General features: G+C 40.9%; 1 long non-coding RNA gene across 1 annotated transcript; it reads left to right on the top strand.

Moving 5' to 3' along the window:
- The first annotated feature begins 2,289 nt into the window (after window positions 1-2,289).
- On the top strand, window positions 2,290-13,689 carry LOC139034185 (uncharacterized). The gene is made up of 2 exons (XR_011486612.1): window positions 2,290-2,528; window positions 12,404-13,689. It is a non-coding gene; the product is annotated as an uncharacterized lncRNA (long non-coding RNA).
- The last annotated feature ends 200 nt before the right edge of the window (window positions 13,690-13,889 follow it).

The following is a 13,889-nucleotide window of genomic DNA, read 5'->3' as shown; positions in this document are numbered from 1 at the left end:
ACTGTGGAAAATTCTTCAAGAGATGGGAATACCAGACCACCTTACCTGCCTCCTGAGAAATCTGTATGCAGGTCCAGAAGCAACAGTTAGAACCAGACATGGAACAACAGACTGGTTCCAAATAGGAAAGGAGTACATCAAGGCTGTATATTATCACCCTGCTTATTTAACTTATATGCAGAGTACATCATGCAAAATGCTGGGCTGGATGAAGCACAAGCTGGAATCAAGATTTCTGGGAGAAATATCAATAACCTCAGATACACAGATGACACCACCCTTATGGCAGAAAGTGAAGAACTAAAGAACCTCTTGATGAAAGTGAAAGAGGAGAGTGAAAAAAGTTGGCTTAAAACTCAACATTCAAAAAACTAAGATCACGGCATCTGGTTCCATCACTTCATGGCAAATAGATGGGGAAACAATGGAAACAGTGACAGACTTTATTTTCTTGGGCTCCAAAATCACTGCAGATGGTGATTGCAGTCATGAAATTAAAAGACAGTTGCTCCTTGGAAGAAAAGCTGTGACCAACCTAGACAGCATGTTGAAAAGCAGGTACATTACTTTGCCAACAAAAGTCTGTCTAGTCAAAATTATGGTTTTCCTGCAGTCATGTAATGGATGTGAGAGTTGGAATATAAAAAAAGCTGAGCACCAAAGATTTGATGCTTTTGAACTGTGCTGTTGGAGAAGACTCTTGAGAGTCCCTTGACAGCAAGGAGATCCAACCAGTCTATCTTAAGTAAATCAGTCCTGAATATTCTTTGGAAGGATTGATGCTGAAGCTGACACTCCAATCCTTTGGCCACCTGATGCAAAGAACTGACTCATTTGAGAAGACCCTGATGCTAGTGAAGATTAAAGGCAGGAAGAGAAGGGGATGACAGAGGATGAGATTGCTGGATGGCATCACCAACTCGATGGACATGAATGTGAGGAAACTCCAGGAGTTGGCGATGGGCAGGGAAGCCTGGTGTACTGCAGTCCATGGGTTGCATAGAGTCGAACATGACTGAGCAACTGAACTTAACTGATAGCCAATTAACAATGTTTTGATAGTTTCAGGTGAATGGTGAAAGTCTGAGCTGTACATATACATGTATCCATTGTCCCCCAAACTCCCCTCCCATCCAGGCTGCCACATAACATTGAACAGAGTTCCATGTGCTATACAGTAGGTCCTTGTTGGTTATCCATTTTGAATACAGCAATGTGTACATGTCCAACTGAAGCTTCTTAACTATCATTTTCCACCATCCTTCTCCTTCAGTAACCAAGCATTTGTTCTCTAAGTCTGTGAGTCTCTTTCTGTTTTGTAAGTAAGTTCATTTGTATCATTTCTTTTTAGATTCCACATATAAGGGATGTCATATGGTATTTCTCCTTCTCTGTCTGACTTACTTCACTCAGTATGACAATCTCTAGGTCTATCCATGTTGCTGCAAATGACATTATTTTATTTTATAACAGCGGAGTAATATTCCATTGTATATATGTACTACATCTTCTTTATCCATTCCTCTGTCAATGGGCATTTAGGTTGCTTCTATGTCTTGGCTATTGTAAACAGTGCTGCAATGAACATTGGGATGCATGTATCCTTTCAGATCATGTTTTTCTCTGAATATTTGCCCAGGAGTGGAATTTCAGGGTCATATACTAGTTCTACTGTTAGTTTCTTTAAGGAACTTCCATACTGTTCTCATTAGTGGCTGTGCCAATTCGCATTCCAACCAACACTGTACAAGGGACTACTCTCTTTTTGTGTCTGCTTCCATAGAAAATATATTCCTATGTATTCACTGTGTCTTTAAAGCTAAAGTGTTTTATATGTAGAATATATAGGTAAGTCTTCTGTTTTTACATTTTTACTCATTCAGCCACTCTGTCATTTGATTAGATATTTCAATCCATTTACATCTAAAGTAGTTACTGACAGGTGAGTTCTTACTAGTTCCATCATATTGTTTCTGGATGTTTTGTAGTTCACATGTTTGTTTCTCTCTTGCTGCCTTCCTTTGAAATCATGTTTCTCCATAGAGATAATTTTCATTTTATAGTATGTTTGTGAATCTATTGTGAGTTTTTGTTTTCTGGTTATCATGAGACTTGCATAAAAATCTTATTTATGTATATATGTGTCTATTTTGCACTGGTAACAATTTATTCTTCTTTGGCAGTTTCTTTCTTACACTTTGTATATGTAATTCAATTATCTCTGGCCTTCAAGGTCTCTAATGATAAATCTGTTGATAACTTCATGGGATTTCCCTTCTAAGGGATAATTTTTTTCTTGATTTTAAATAAATTTTGTTTTTATTTTATTTTAGACATTCTTATGCAAGAAGGAAAGTGGTTGTCTGAGGAGGCTATATAAATCCTTGAGAAAAGAAGAGAAGTGAAAAGCAGGGGAGAAAGGGAAAAATATACCAAACTGAATGCAACATTCCAGAGAATAGCAAGGAGAAAAAAGAAGGCTTTCTTACATGAACAATGCGCAGAAGCAGAGGAAAACAGTAGAATAGGTAAGATCTCTTCAAGTGATCTCTTCAAGAAAATTGAAGATATAAAAGGAAATATTCATGCAAGTGCACTGGGAAGACCCAGAGGGGTTGGGTAGAGAGGGAGGTGGGAGGGGGGATCGGGATGGGGAATACATGTAAATCCATGGCTGATTCATGTCAATGTATGACAAAACCCACTACAATATTGTAAAGTAATTAGCCTCCAACTAATAAAAATAAATGAAAAAAAGATTAAAAAAAAAAAAAATAAAGAGTAAAATAAAATATTGAATTCTCAAAAAAAAAAAAAAAAAAAGAACGGGCATAATAAAGGAAAGAAACTGTAAGGACCTAATATAGGCAGAAGAGATTAAGAAGAGGTAGCAAGAATACACAGAACTATACAAAAAAGGTCTTAATGATCTGGATAACTTCATGATGGTGTAGTCACTCACCTAGAGCCAGACATCCTGGAGTGTGAAGTCAAGTGGGCCTTAAGAAGCATTACTACAAACAAAGCTAGTGGAGGTGATGGAATTCCAGCTGAGCTATTTAAAATCCTAAAAGATGATGCTGTTAAAGTGCTACACTCAATATATCAGCAAATAAGAAAAATTCAACAGTGATCATAGGGACTGGAAAAGATTGTTTTCATCCCAATCCCAAAGAAGGGCAGCACCAAAGAATGTCCAGACTACTGGACAATTATACTCATTCCACATGCTAGTAAGGTTGTGCTCAAAATTGTTCAAGCTCTGCTTCAGCAGTATATGAAACAAGAATTTCCAGATGTACAAGCTTGGTTTAGAAAAGGCAGAGGAACCAAATATCAAATTGACAACACTCGCTGGATCATAGAAAAAGCAAGGGAAGTCCAGAAGGAACACCTATTTCTGCTTCATTGACTATGTGAAATCCTTTGACTGTAAGGATCACAACAAACTGTAGAAAATTCTTAAAGAAATGGGAATACCAGACCACCTTACTTGTCTCCTGAGAAACCTGTATTGTGGGTCAAGAAGCAACAGAACCTTACATGGAACAACTAACTGGTTCAAAATTGAGAAAGAAGTACAGCAAAGCTGTATGTTTTCACCCTGCTTATTTAACTTTTATGCAGAGTACATCATGTGGAATGCCAGGCTGGATGACTAACAAACTGGAATCAAGATTCTAGGAGAAATATCAACAATGTCAGGTATTCAGATGATACAACTTTAATGGCAGAAAGAGAAAAGAAACTAAAGAGCCTCTTGATGAAGAGAGTGAGAAACATGGCTTAAAACTCAACATTCAAAAATCTAATATTGTGGCATCCAGTCCCATTACTTCATGGCAAACAGATGGGGAAAAAGTGGAAGTAGTGACTGATTTTACTTTCTTGGGCTCCAAAATCACTGTGGATAGTGACTGCAGCCAAGAAATTAAAAGATGCTTGCTCCTTGGAAGAAAAGCTGTGACAAACCTAGACAGCATATTAAAACGCAGAGACATCACTTTGCCAGAAAAGGTCCATATAATCAAGGCTATAGTTTTTCCAGTAGTTCTCATAGATGTGATAATTGGGCTGTAAAGAAAGTTGAGTACCAAAGAACTGATGCTTTTGAATTGCAATTTGGCAGAAGACTCTTAAGAGTCCATTGGACCACAAGATCAAACCAGTCAACCCTAAAGGAAATAAACCCTGAATATTCATTGGAAGGACTGATGCTAAAGCTGAAGCTCCAATACTTTGGCCACCTGATGTGAAGAACTGACTCATTGGAAAAGACCCTGATGCTGGGCAAGATTGAAGGTGGGAGGAGAAGTGGATGACAGAAGATGAGATGGTTGCATGGCACCACTGACTCAATGGACATGAGTTTGAGCAAACTCCAGGAGATAGTGAAGGACAGGAAGCCTGGTGTGCTGTAGTCCATGAGGTCACAAAGAGTTGGATATGACTTAGTGATTGAACTGCAACAACTCTTGTCACTGATCAATGTCAGCTTAGGAAATGGAATGATGCAGGCAAAATGACCCTGTCTTCCTTCTTGTGCAGTTATGTTCATGATTTTTGCTCCATAGTGTTTCTGAGATTTCTTAAGTGCAGTACAGATCCCTCCCAGAGCTGTTTCTGTTCACTGATGACTCTAATTGTTGCTAATCGTGGGAGGATAGAATCTCAAAGTAGGGTTTCCTACTTTGCTATTTCAGTGATGTCGCTTCAAGAAATTTCATGAACTTTAACAGTAAGAGAAAAAATAGGTTCTTACTAAAAGAGAGCCCCCATAAGACTATCAACAGATTTTTTCAGCAGAAGCTTAGTATGCCTGAAGTGATGAAATATATTCAAAATGCTGGAAAAATCCAACCAAGAATAGTTTACCTGACAGAGTTATCATTCAGAATTGAAGGAGAGACAGGGTTCCAGACAAGTAAAAGTAAAGAAATTTATTACCATGAAACCACCCTTACAAAAATCTTAAAGAGACTTCTTTAAGGTAAAGACAAACAGCATTGAGTGGTAATAAGAAACACAAACAATAAATTTTACTGGTAAAGATAAATATATAGTAAATTTAATGCATCAATCACATAATCTATTATAAAAGGTGAGACAGAAGAAGTAGTAAAAACAGCCATGAGAGAGTACTTTCCTAGCGAGGTTGATAAGAAACTTAGGGATCCCCAAGGAGAGAGAGGTCTGGAATTCTCAAGGAGGAATAAAGGACAAACTTTTTTTTCCCCCTCTACATTCCTTAGGATTATATAACAATAATGTATCCTGCTTGAGGACAGTCTCTGGGGGAAAAAAAAAAAACCTTCTGGCTAATCCTGTTATCTTAAAATGTAAATTATGGGAGTAGGTCTAGTGAGGTCTTTACAACCTCCAGGCATTCTTTTGATTCACTGTAATAACTAATTAGAGAGTATATAATTCCATTGCTAACACTAGCAAGGGGGTACTCTTTCTGCCCCCTTCTGATGCCTATGTCAGAAGCTTTCTCTATCTCCTTTATACTTTAATAAAACTTTATTACACAAAAGCTCTGAGTGATCAAGCCTCGTCTCTGGCCCCGGATTGAATTCTTCTCTGGAGGCCAAGAATCCTGGCGTCTTTGTGTGTTTGAACAACAACCTTTCATCTTGGGGGTTCATCCTGGATTCTTCAAGACAAGGTAAGGATGCTTGTAGTTCTAGTTCTTTGTTCTCTTAGCCAACATGTTTTCTGCTGTACTTTACTAGCTGTACGGTGTGCTAGTGTGAATGAATGAAACATCCCGCGCAAAGCAAGTGCGGAGTCCTGCTCTGCAGTTCCACGGTGATCTCATATGGCTTATGGCAGAAACCTGTCAGTGGTTTATACCGACCTGCCAATGCCAAGAGGCACCCAATGTATCCTTTGGGGTGTATCCTTTGGGGGGACCGACCAGAAATGGGCAAAGTGTACGGACCGAACTCTCCTTTCTCGATCAAACTTTTTGGTCTCTTTGACCATTTCATAACTCCTTGGAATTAGAAGTACTAACCTAATCTGTCGAATCATAGACTTTCTTTGCTGTTACTGTGTACTATGACAGGTCCCAAACTTGGATTGGTAGTCAGGAAGCGCCTAGCCTTGCTAGGCATGGAAATTTTGGAAGCTAGATGGAGCTCTAGCTCCAAGAGCATCTCTGAGGTTAAAGGTTACTCAGATTGGAACTGCAATGGGGCTTTTCCCTTTGGTAACGCTGGCTCTGAGTGGACCAGAGGAGATTCTTATACCGGTGTGGTGACGCTTGGAAGGAACATCTCAGTTTTATGTTCGTATCAGTCTTATTGTGGTCAGGAATATACTCAGGGTCGTGCACAGGCACTCAGGTGATGAATGTTTCCCCCAGCGGTCTTAGCCTGGGAGGCATTCTGGAAGGTTACTCTGATTGCACCCCGGGTGGCATCAGAGGTAATGGTGAAGAGTTGGATGTCAGGTAGGGATGCCATCAAGTCTACCCCTGGTGCATTCCCACCCTGTCTCGGTGGCAGAACTGGGAGGGAGGAGTATGGCTAGGGATGCCATCAGGTCTACCCTTGGTGCATCCCCACCCCATCTTGGTGGCAGAACCGGGAGGGACGAGTACAGTGCCTGCATCGCTAAGGGACAGATTAAGTCTGACCAGGAAAGAAAAGCTTTGGTGTCAAATCTGTCTACACCCCCATCTAGAGCAGGGAGGGATGCCTCCGGTAGAAAGATGGTGCTGGTCACTTTTTTTCTCTCTTACAGATGGGAGTTAACAATTCCAGCCTCACTCCTTTGAACTGCGTACACACCTGGTCTTCCTATGTGATACTGCATGGCCGTGGTACCCACTGGAGGACGGCGAACAGTGGCCAGTTGGAGGGTCTCTTAAGTATAATACTGTTTTACAATTAGACCGGTTCTGTAGAAAACAAGGGAAATGGGTAGAAGTAACATATGTGTTGCCCTTTTTCTCTCTGTGAAATATGCCAGACTTATGTCCTAAGGGTATAGATTTGGGTGTGACACCTTCAGCTCCCTCCTGTCCTCCTACTTTGCTAGATGAGATGGAGGACAGGAGACAAAGAGATAAAGAAAAGCAGATTTCTCCAATCTATCCCTGAGATCATATGTGCAGAGCAGCCAGAGAGACTGAGGAACAGCCACACAAGCTGTTGCCTCTTCATGAAGCACCCACAAGCAGAAATAATAAGTCTATGAGAGTTAATAAGCTTTTTTCTTATCAAGAAATACAAAGAATCAAGGAGGATCTGGGAGACTGTTTAGAGGACCCAGAAAAAAATATATTCGAGCTTTTAAAGGTGTTACTCTGGTTTATGACCTTACTTGGAAGGATATGATGTATATCTTGGGACAAACGCTGACTCCCGACTCAAAGACTTGAGTTTTGGGAAAAGCGGTTGCTTATGGAGATGAATGGTTTGGTAATGAATCAGTAGGGAAAAGGAAAGACCAGATAACTGCCCTCCCCACTGGAAATCACGCAATCCCAACTACAGAACCAGACTGGGACTAAAACACAGCTAAAGGAAGATGGGATCATTTTGTCAGATGTATTCTTGAAGGACTCAGGCAGGCATGTGCTAAGCCTTTAAACTATGGCAAATTGGCAGACATAGAACGGGAGGAGAAGGAAGCTACTGGTAAATTCCTAGATAGACTGAGAGAAGACCTTCACAGATTCACAGAGATTGATCCCGAAAGTGAAGAGGGAAAAGTGATTTTAAAAGATAGATTTCTCACTCAGTCGGCTCCAGATATCTGTCATAAGCTATTAAAATGGGCATATGGACCAAATCAGTCTTTAATCTGTTACAACTGGCTCAGACAGTCTATTATGGTAGGAAATATGAGGAGAAGAACAAAAAAAAAAAAAAAAAAAAAAAAAGACAAAGGAACAGGTGGAAGCCCTCACAATGGCTGTGAGGACCGTTCTTAAACAGCCTGAGAAAAATGCCCAGAGGGACCCAGGTGAAAAGGGATGGGCTTGCTATTACTGTGGAAAGGAGGGGCACCTCAAGCGGGATTGCCCTCAGGCATCTAAGCCGCCCCCAGCTCCATGTCTGGTCTGCAAAGGACCACACTGGAAGAGAGACTGCCCCCAGAGGCATAGGTTTCAGGGGTCAGGACTCTCAAGACAATCAGGACTGAAGGTGCCCAGGGGTCCCCACACAAGCTCCCATCCTAATTACACCTGAGGAACCCTGGGTATTAATAACTGTGGGGGGCCAATCCATCGATTTCCTTTTAGATACTGGGGCAACTTACTCCATGCTTACTGAAGTCCCTGGCCCACTTTCTTCCCGATCCACTTCCATAATGGGACTGTCTGGACGAGCCAAAACATATTATTTCAGTGTATCTGTCAGTTGTGACTGGGATTCGGTGCTATTTTCACATGAGTTTCTGATTGTGCCAGAGTCTCCCTCACCCTTTTGGGGAGGGCTATACTGAGCAAGGTCCAGGCCTGCTTTTCATGAATACGGAGCCTTCCCTTTCTCTCCCTTTAATTGAACAAAATGTAAATCCTAGAGTGTGGGCTGATGGAAAATCTGTGGGTCGAGCACAAAATGCTATTCCTGTAGTTGTCAAGCTCAAAGACCCAGCACTTATTTCCACATAAGAAGCAGTATCCACTGAAACCTGAGGTTAAGGAAGGGTTAAAACCCATCATAGAAAATTTAAAGGAACAGGGACAATTAATTACCTGTAACAGTCCATGCAATACTCCTATTTTGGGTATAAAGAAATCAAATGGTAAATGGAGACTAGTTCAAGATTTACAAATAATAAATGAGGCTGTAGTTCCTTTACACCCCGTGGTGCCTAATCCTTATACTCTATTGTCTGAAATTCCTGAACAGCCAAATATTTCTCAGTAATTGATTTGAAAGATGCCTTCTATTCAGTGCCTTTGGTGGAGGAAAGTCAATTTCTATTTGCCTTTGAGGACCCTACACAGCCAGCTTCTCAGTTAACCTGGACAGTTTTGCCCCAGGGATTTCGTGACAGTCCTCACTTATTTGGACAAAATTTGTCATGGGACCTACAAAACTTTAATAGCTCTGAAGCAGTGGTGTTACAATATGTAGATGATATTTTGCTCTGTGCTGAGACAGAGGAAGCTTGTTCATGAGCCTCGGAAGACATCTTAAACTTTCTCGCAGGCTGCGGTTACAAGGCATCAATAGAACCGTTTCAACTTTGTCAACAATCTGTTATATATCTGGGCCTAATCATATGAAAGTTGGCTTAAAGCTTAACATTCAGAAAACTAAGATCATGGCATCTGGTCCCATCACCTCATGGGAAATAGACGGGGAGACAGTGGAAACAGTGTCAGACTATTTTTTTGGAGACTCCAAAATCACTGCAGATGGTGACTGCAGCCATGAAATTAAAAGATGCTTACTCCATTGGAAGGAAAGTTATGACCAACCTAGATAGCATATTAAAAAGCAGAGACATTACTTTGCCAACAAAGGTCCGTCTGGTCAAGGCTATGGTTTTTCCAGTGGTCACGTATGGATGTGAGAGTTGGACTGTGAAGAAAGCTGAGCACTGAAAAATTGATGCTTTTGAACTATGGTGTTGGAGAAAACTCTTGAAAGTCCCTCGGACTGCAAGGAGATCCAACCAGTCCATCCTGAAGGAGATAAATCCTGGGTGTTCATTGGAAGGACTGACGTTGAAGCTGAGACTCCAATACTTTGGCCACCTCATGCAAAGAGTTGACTCATTGGAAAAGACCCTGATGCTGGGAGGGATTGGGGGCAGGAGTAGAAGGGGAAGACAGAGGATTAGATGGCTGGATGGCATCACCGACTCGATGGGCATGAGTTTGAGTAAACTCCAGGAGTTTGTGATGGACAGGGAGGCCTGGTGTGCTGCGATTCATGGGGTCGCAAAGAGTCGGACACAACTGAGCGACTGAACTGAATCATATCAGAAGGGACTAGGGCCATAGGCCCTGAGAGAATTAAACCTATACTAAATCATCCCCTACCTATGACTTTAAGACAATTGAGAGGATTTTGGGGAATCACAGGCTACTGTCACATTTGGATTCCGGGTTATGGGGAACTTGCCCGGCCTTTATATAAACTTATAGCTGAGACTCAGCAGGCCCAAACCGACAAACTGGTTTGGTCTCCAGATACTCAAAAGGCTTTTAAGGTTCTTCAGACTGCTCTCCTGCAAGCTCCCACTTGAGCTTGCCCACAGGGTCAGAATTTAATTTGTTTGTCACTGAAAGAAAAGGTATGGCCTTGAGAGTTTTGACACAACCCCAAGGGCCTCACCAGCAACCTATTGCTTATCTAAGCAGAGAATTATATAATTTCACGTGGGTGGCCCCACTGCCTAAGAGTAATTGGGGCAGCAGCTTTTAGAGCACCTGAAGCTTTAAAAATAATTAATGGATGAAATCTTACTATACTGACTTCTCATGGTGTGAGTGGAATCTTAAATTCTAAGATTAATATTTGCATGACAGACAGTAGGATTCTTAAAATTCAGTCATTGTTTTTAGAAGGACCAGTAACTAAGCTTAAATTTGTGGAAATTTAAATCCTACCACTTTCCTTCCTGAGAAGTAAAATGAGACACCTGATCACAACAATTAGAAATTGTTGCCAATTCCTAACTTCAAATTGTGCAGCTCGGGAAGATCTAATGAATACCCCATTAGACAATCCTGACATGGAAATATTTGCAGATGGCAGTTCTTTTGTTCAGGATGGAAAGTGTAAAGCAGGTTATGCCGTGGTGACTGCTGAACAGGTTTTAGAAGCAAAATCTCTCCCCCAAGGAACCAGTGCTCAGTTAGCGGAGCTTGTGGCTCTGACCCGAGCTCTAGAGTTAAACAAAGGACAGCAGGTAAATATCTACACTGATTCTAAGTATGCTTATTTGACTTTACATGCTCATGCTGCAATATGGAAAGAAAGACAGTTTAAACTGCAATGCTGTTAAGTAATTAGCCTCCAACTAATAAAAATAAATGGGAAAAAAAAACAAAAAAAATAAAAAATAAAAAAAAATAAAATAGCAACAGGAGAACCTATTAAACATTTCAGAGAGACCAAGAACATTTTAACTGCTGTACATTGTCCTAAAGAAGTAGCTGGTATGCATTGCAAAGGACACGACAGAGATGGGAGTAAAGTAGCTGAAGGTAATCAGCTTGCTGACTGTCAAGCCAACAAATGTGGCACTTTACGAAACCCCCTCACTACAGACGCCTTTGATCTGGACAGGTCCTGTGGAACAGGAAAAACCACAATATACTGAGGAAGAATTAGAAAGATATGAGAAAAGAGGAGCAAAAATTACTGATAAAGGATGGTTACAGTCTGAGAATGGACAATTAATAATTCCTGAAAATGCTCAATGGAAAATTCTTAAGGGTTTCATTTGGGTGAAGAAAGTACTTACCAGATGGCTTCTCATTTGTTTGAAGGTAAAAATGTAATAAAAACTTTAAAGAACATTATCAAAAGGTGTGAGGTTTGTCAGAAAAATAACCCAAAGACTGAAAAGCTAGCAAAATCTGGATTACAATGAAGTGGAAAGTATCCTGGAGAGGACTGGGAAATTGATTTTACTCATATGCCAAAAGCTAATGGATATTCTTGCTTACAAGTTTGGGTGGATACTTTTACTGGATGGATTGAGGCTTTTCCCTGTCATAGTGAACAGGCTAAGGAGGTTATAAAGATTTTAATCCATGAAATTATCCCCAGGTTTGGACTGCCACGGAGCCTTCAGAGTGACAATGGCTCCACCTTTAAAGCTGCTGTAACTCAGGGGGTATCTAAAGCTCTAGGAATAGAATATCACTTACACTGTTCCTGGAGACCCCAATCCTCAGGAAAGGTTGAAAAAGCTAATGACATTATCAAGAAGACATCTGAGCAAATTAACTCAAGAGACACAGGACAATTGGATTAAAGACCTACGCTTAGAGTTAATGAGGGCTCGAACTGCCCCAAAGAAGGAGGGACTGTCCCCCTTTGAATGTATTTATGGATGGCCTTTCTTACACACAGACATTGTTATAGACCCTAAAGCCTTAATTAACTAACTATGTAACTCAGCTCTCAGCTTTTCAACATACATTAACAAAACTCTGGGAGATGACTCCTGACCCAGCCTCTGAGACAAACAAGACTCTATTTGAGCCAGGAACCGAGGTCTTGATAAAAACATTGGGGTCTGGGGGCCCATCCCTTGAGCCCCTCTGGGAAGGCCCTTACCAGGTTATTCTTTCTTCTCCCACAGCCAGGAATTGATTCATGGGTACATCACACTCGAGTTAAGAGGTGGCACCCTGACCAGAACTAAGTGATGTCATTTTATGTCTTTACTTTCTATGCTCTGACTTTGTACTTTTCAGATGGGCCTGATAATCTATGTGAGCCTACTTCTGCTGACTCCAAAAATCCTGAGTCTGCCGTTTGATCCTCAAGACAATGCCTTCCTGTCCTGGGCTCACTCCTATGCAGCATTTCACAATCAGTCTAACTGCTGGGTCTGTGGAGTACTCCCCTCTTCATCAATGGAAGTCTTCCCATGGTGGACATCTCCACTTCAAGGAACAGATTTTCTCCAAGTCTGTAGATACCATCAACGACAATCACATGTGATGCCTCTTCTTAAACTGATGACATCTAACAACCCTAAAATGGACTGGCACAACATGTTGTACTTTAACTATGGACATAATATGACTTTTAATTTTGATTATATATTGTCTCGGTTTAATGACTATTTCACTACACATAAGGCAAATAGGTCTAGATCTAATAGTTGTTTTTTTTTTTTTTTACCTGATGTTTATCAAATATAGGATGAGGTTGTATGTTTAACTCTGGGAAAAAGACATCTAATATCTACTGCCCCTATATGCTGGGAACAAATAGAGCCATCCCCAGAAGTTAGTCAACAACTTAATTATAGTGATTGGAAACACTTGGGATTTTTGCCTCAGGAAATATGCAATGTAATCATTCCCATGTTTTCCAACCCCAATTCAGGTCCTCCCTTTGTCTGGCCAGGCACTGATTGGGACTGGATATCTCAGTCATGCTGGCTTGCTCCAAACAGGACTTATTGGATATGTGGCTCTTACCTATGGGCATGGCTTCCCCCTGGTTGGATAGGGAGGTACACCCTGGGTCTAGCCTTTACTCACAGCTTTATATTTTCAGAGCTTCCAGAAAAGCCTGCTAATTACCCCACCTTAAAACTCAGTGTATAAGGTCTGTATTTCACTGGTATGATTATTTGGCTGCAGTGTTTTTTCTCTCATTGGGAACTACAGATGTTATGCTACGAGGGGATGCTTTGACTAATTTTACTCAACAAGCATTACAAGATTCTCAAAAAGCTATTTCAGCTCTTAATGCTGAACAAGCACAAATTAGAAAGGTGATTTTACAAAACAGATTGGCTTTAGATATTCTGACAGCTTCACAAGGAGGAGCGCGTGCCATTATTCATACCCAATGCTGTACATATATACCTGATATGAGCACTAGTATTACTCATTTTACTAAACACATGACCAAGATGATTGGGGCTATGGATACTCCTGAAGCCTCAATTGCTTCACTTTGGGAGACGTTAACTAGTTCCCCAGGGTGGAAAACTATCTTAATTACAATAATTCTGATTGTTCTATTTTTGCTATTTGCTCCCTGCATCTGTAACTGTGTAATTGGATTTGTTTCTAGTCGCATGAAGGCTTTTAAGTTACAAATGGTTGTCCAAACTCCTACAGGTGCCACAGCCTCTTTACATATTACTTGGGGCCCCTTGATCAGAGATCCTCAATATGAGGGTTAGGAGAATATGTTGCCTCACAATTTAGGGACCATGCC

Source organism: Odocoileus virginianus, unplaced genomic scaffold, assembly GCF_023699985.2.
Source record: "Odocoileus virginianus isolate 20LAN1187 ecotype Illinois unplaced genomic scaffold, Ovbor_1.2 Unplaced_Contig_35, whole genome shotgun sequence".
NCBI lineage: Eukaryota > Metazoa > Chordata > Mammalia > Artiodactyla > Cervidae > Odocoileus > Odocoileus virginianus.
The sequence above is the reverse complement of the archived record's forward strand: the minus strand, read 5'-3'. Positions and strand labels throughout refer to the sequence as shown.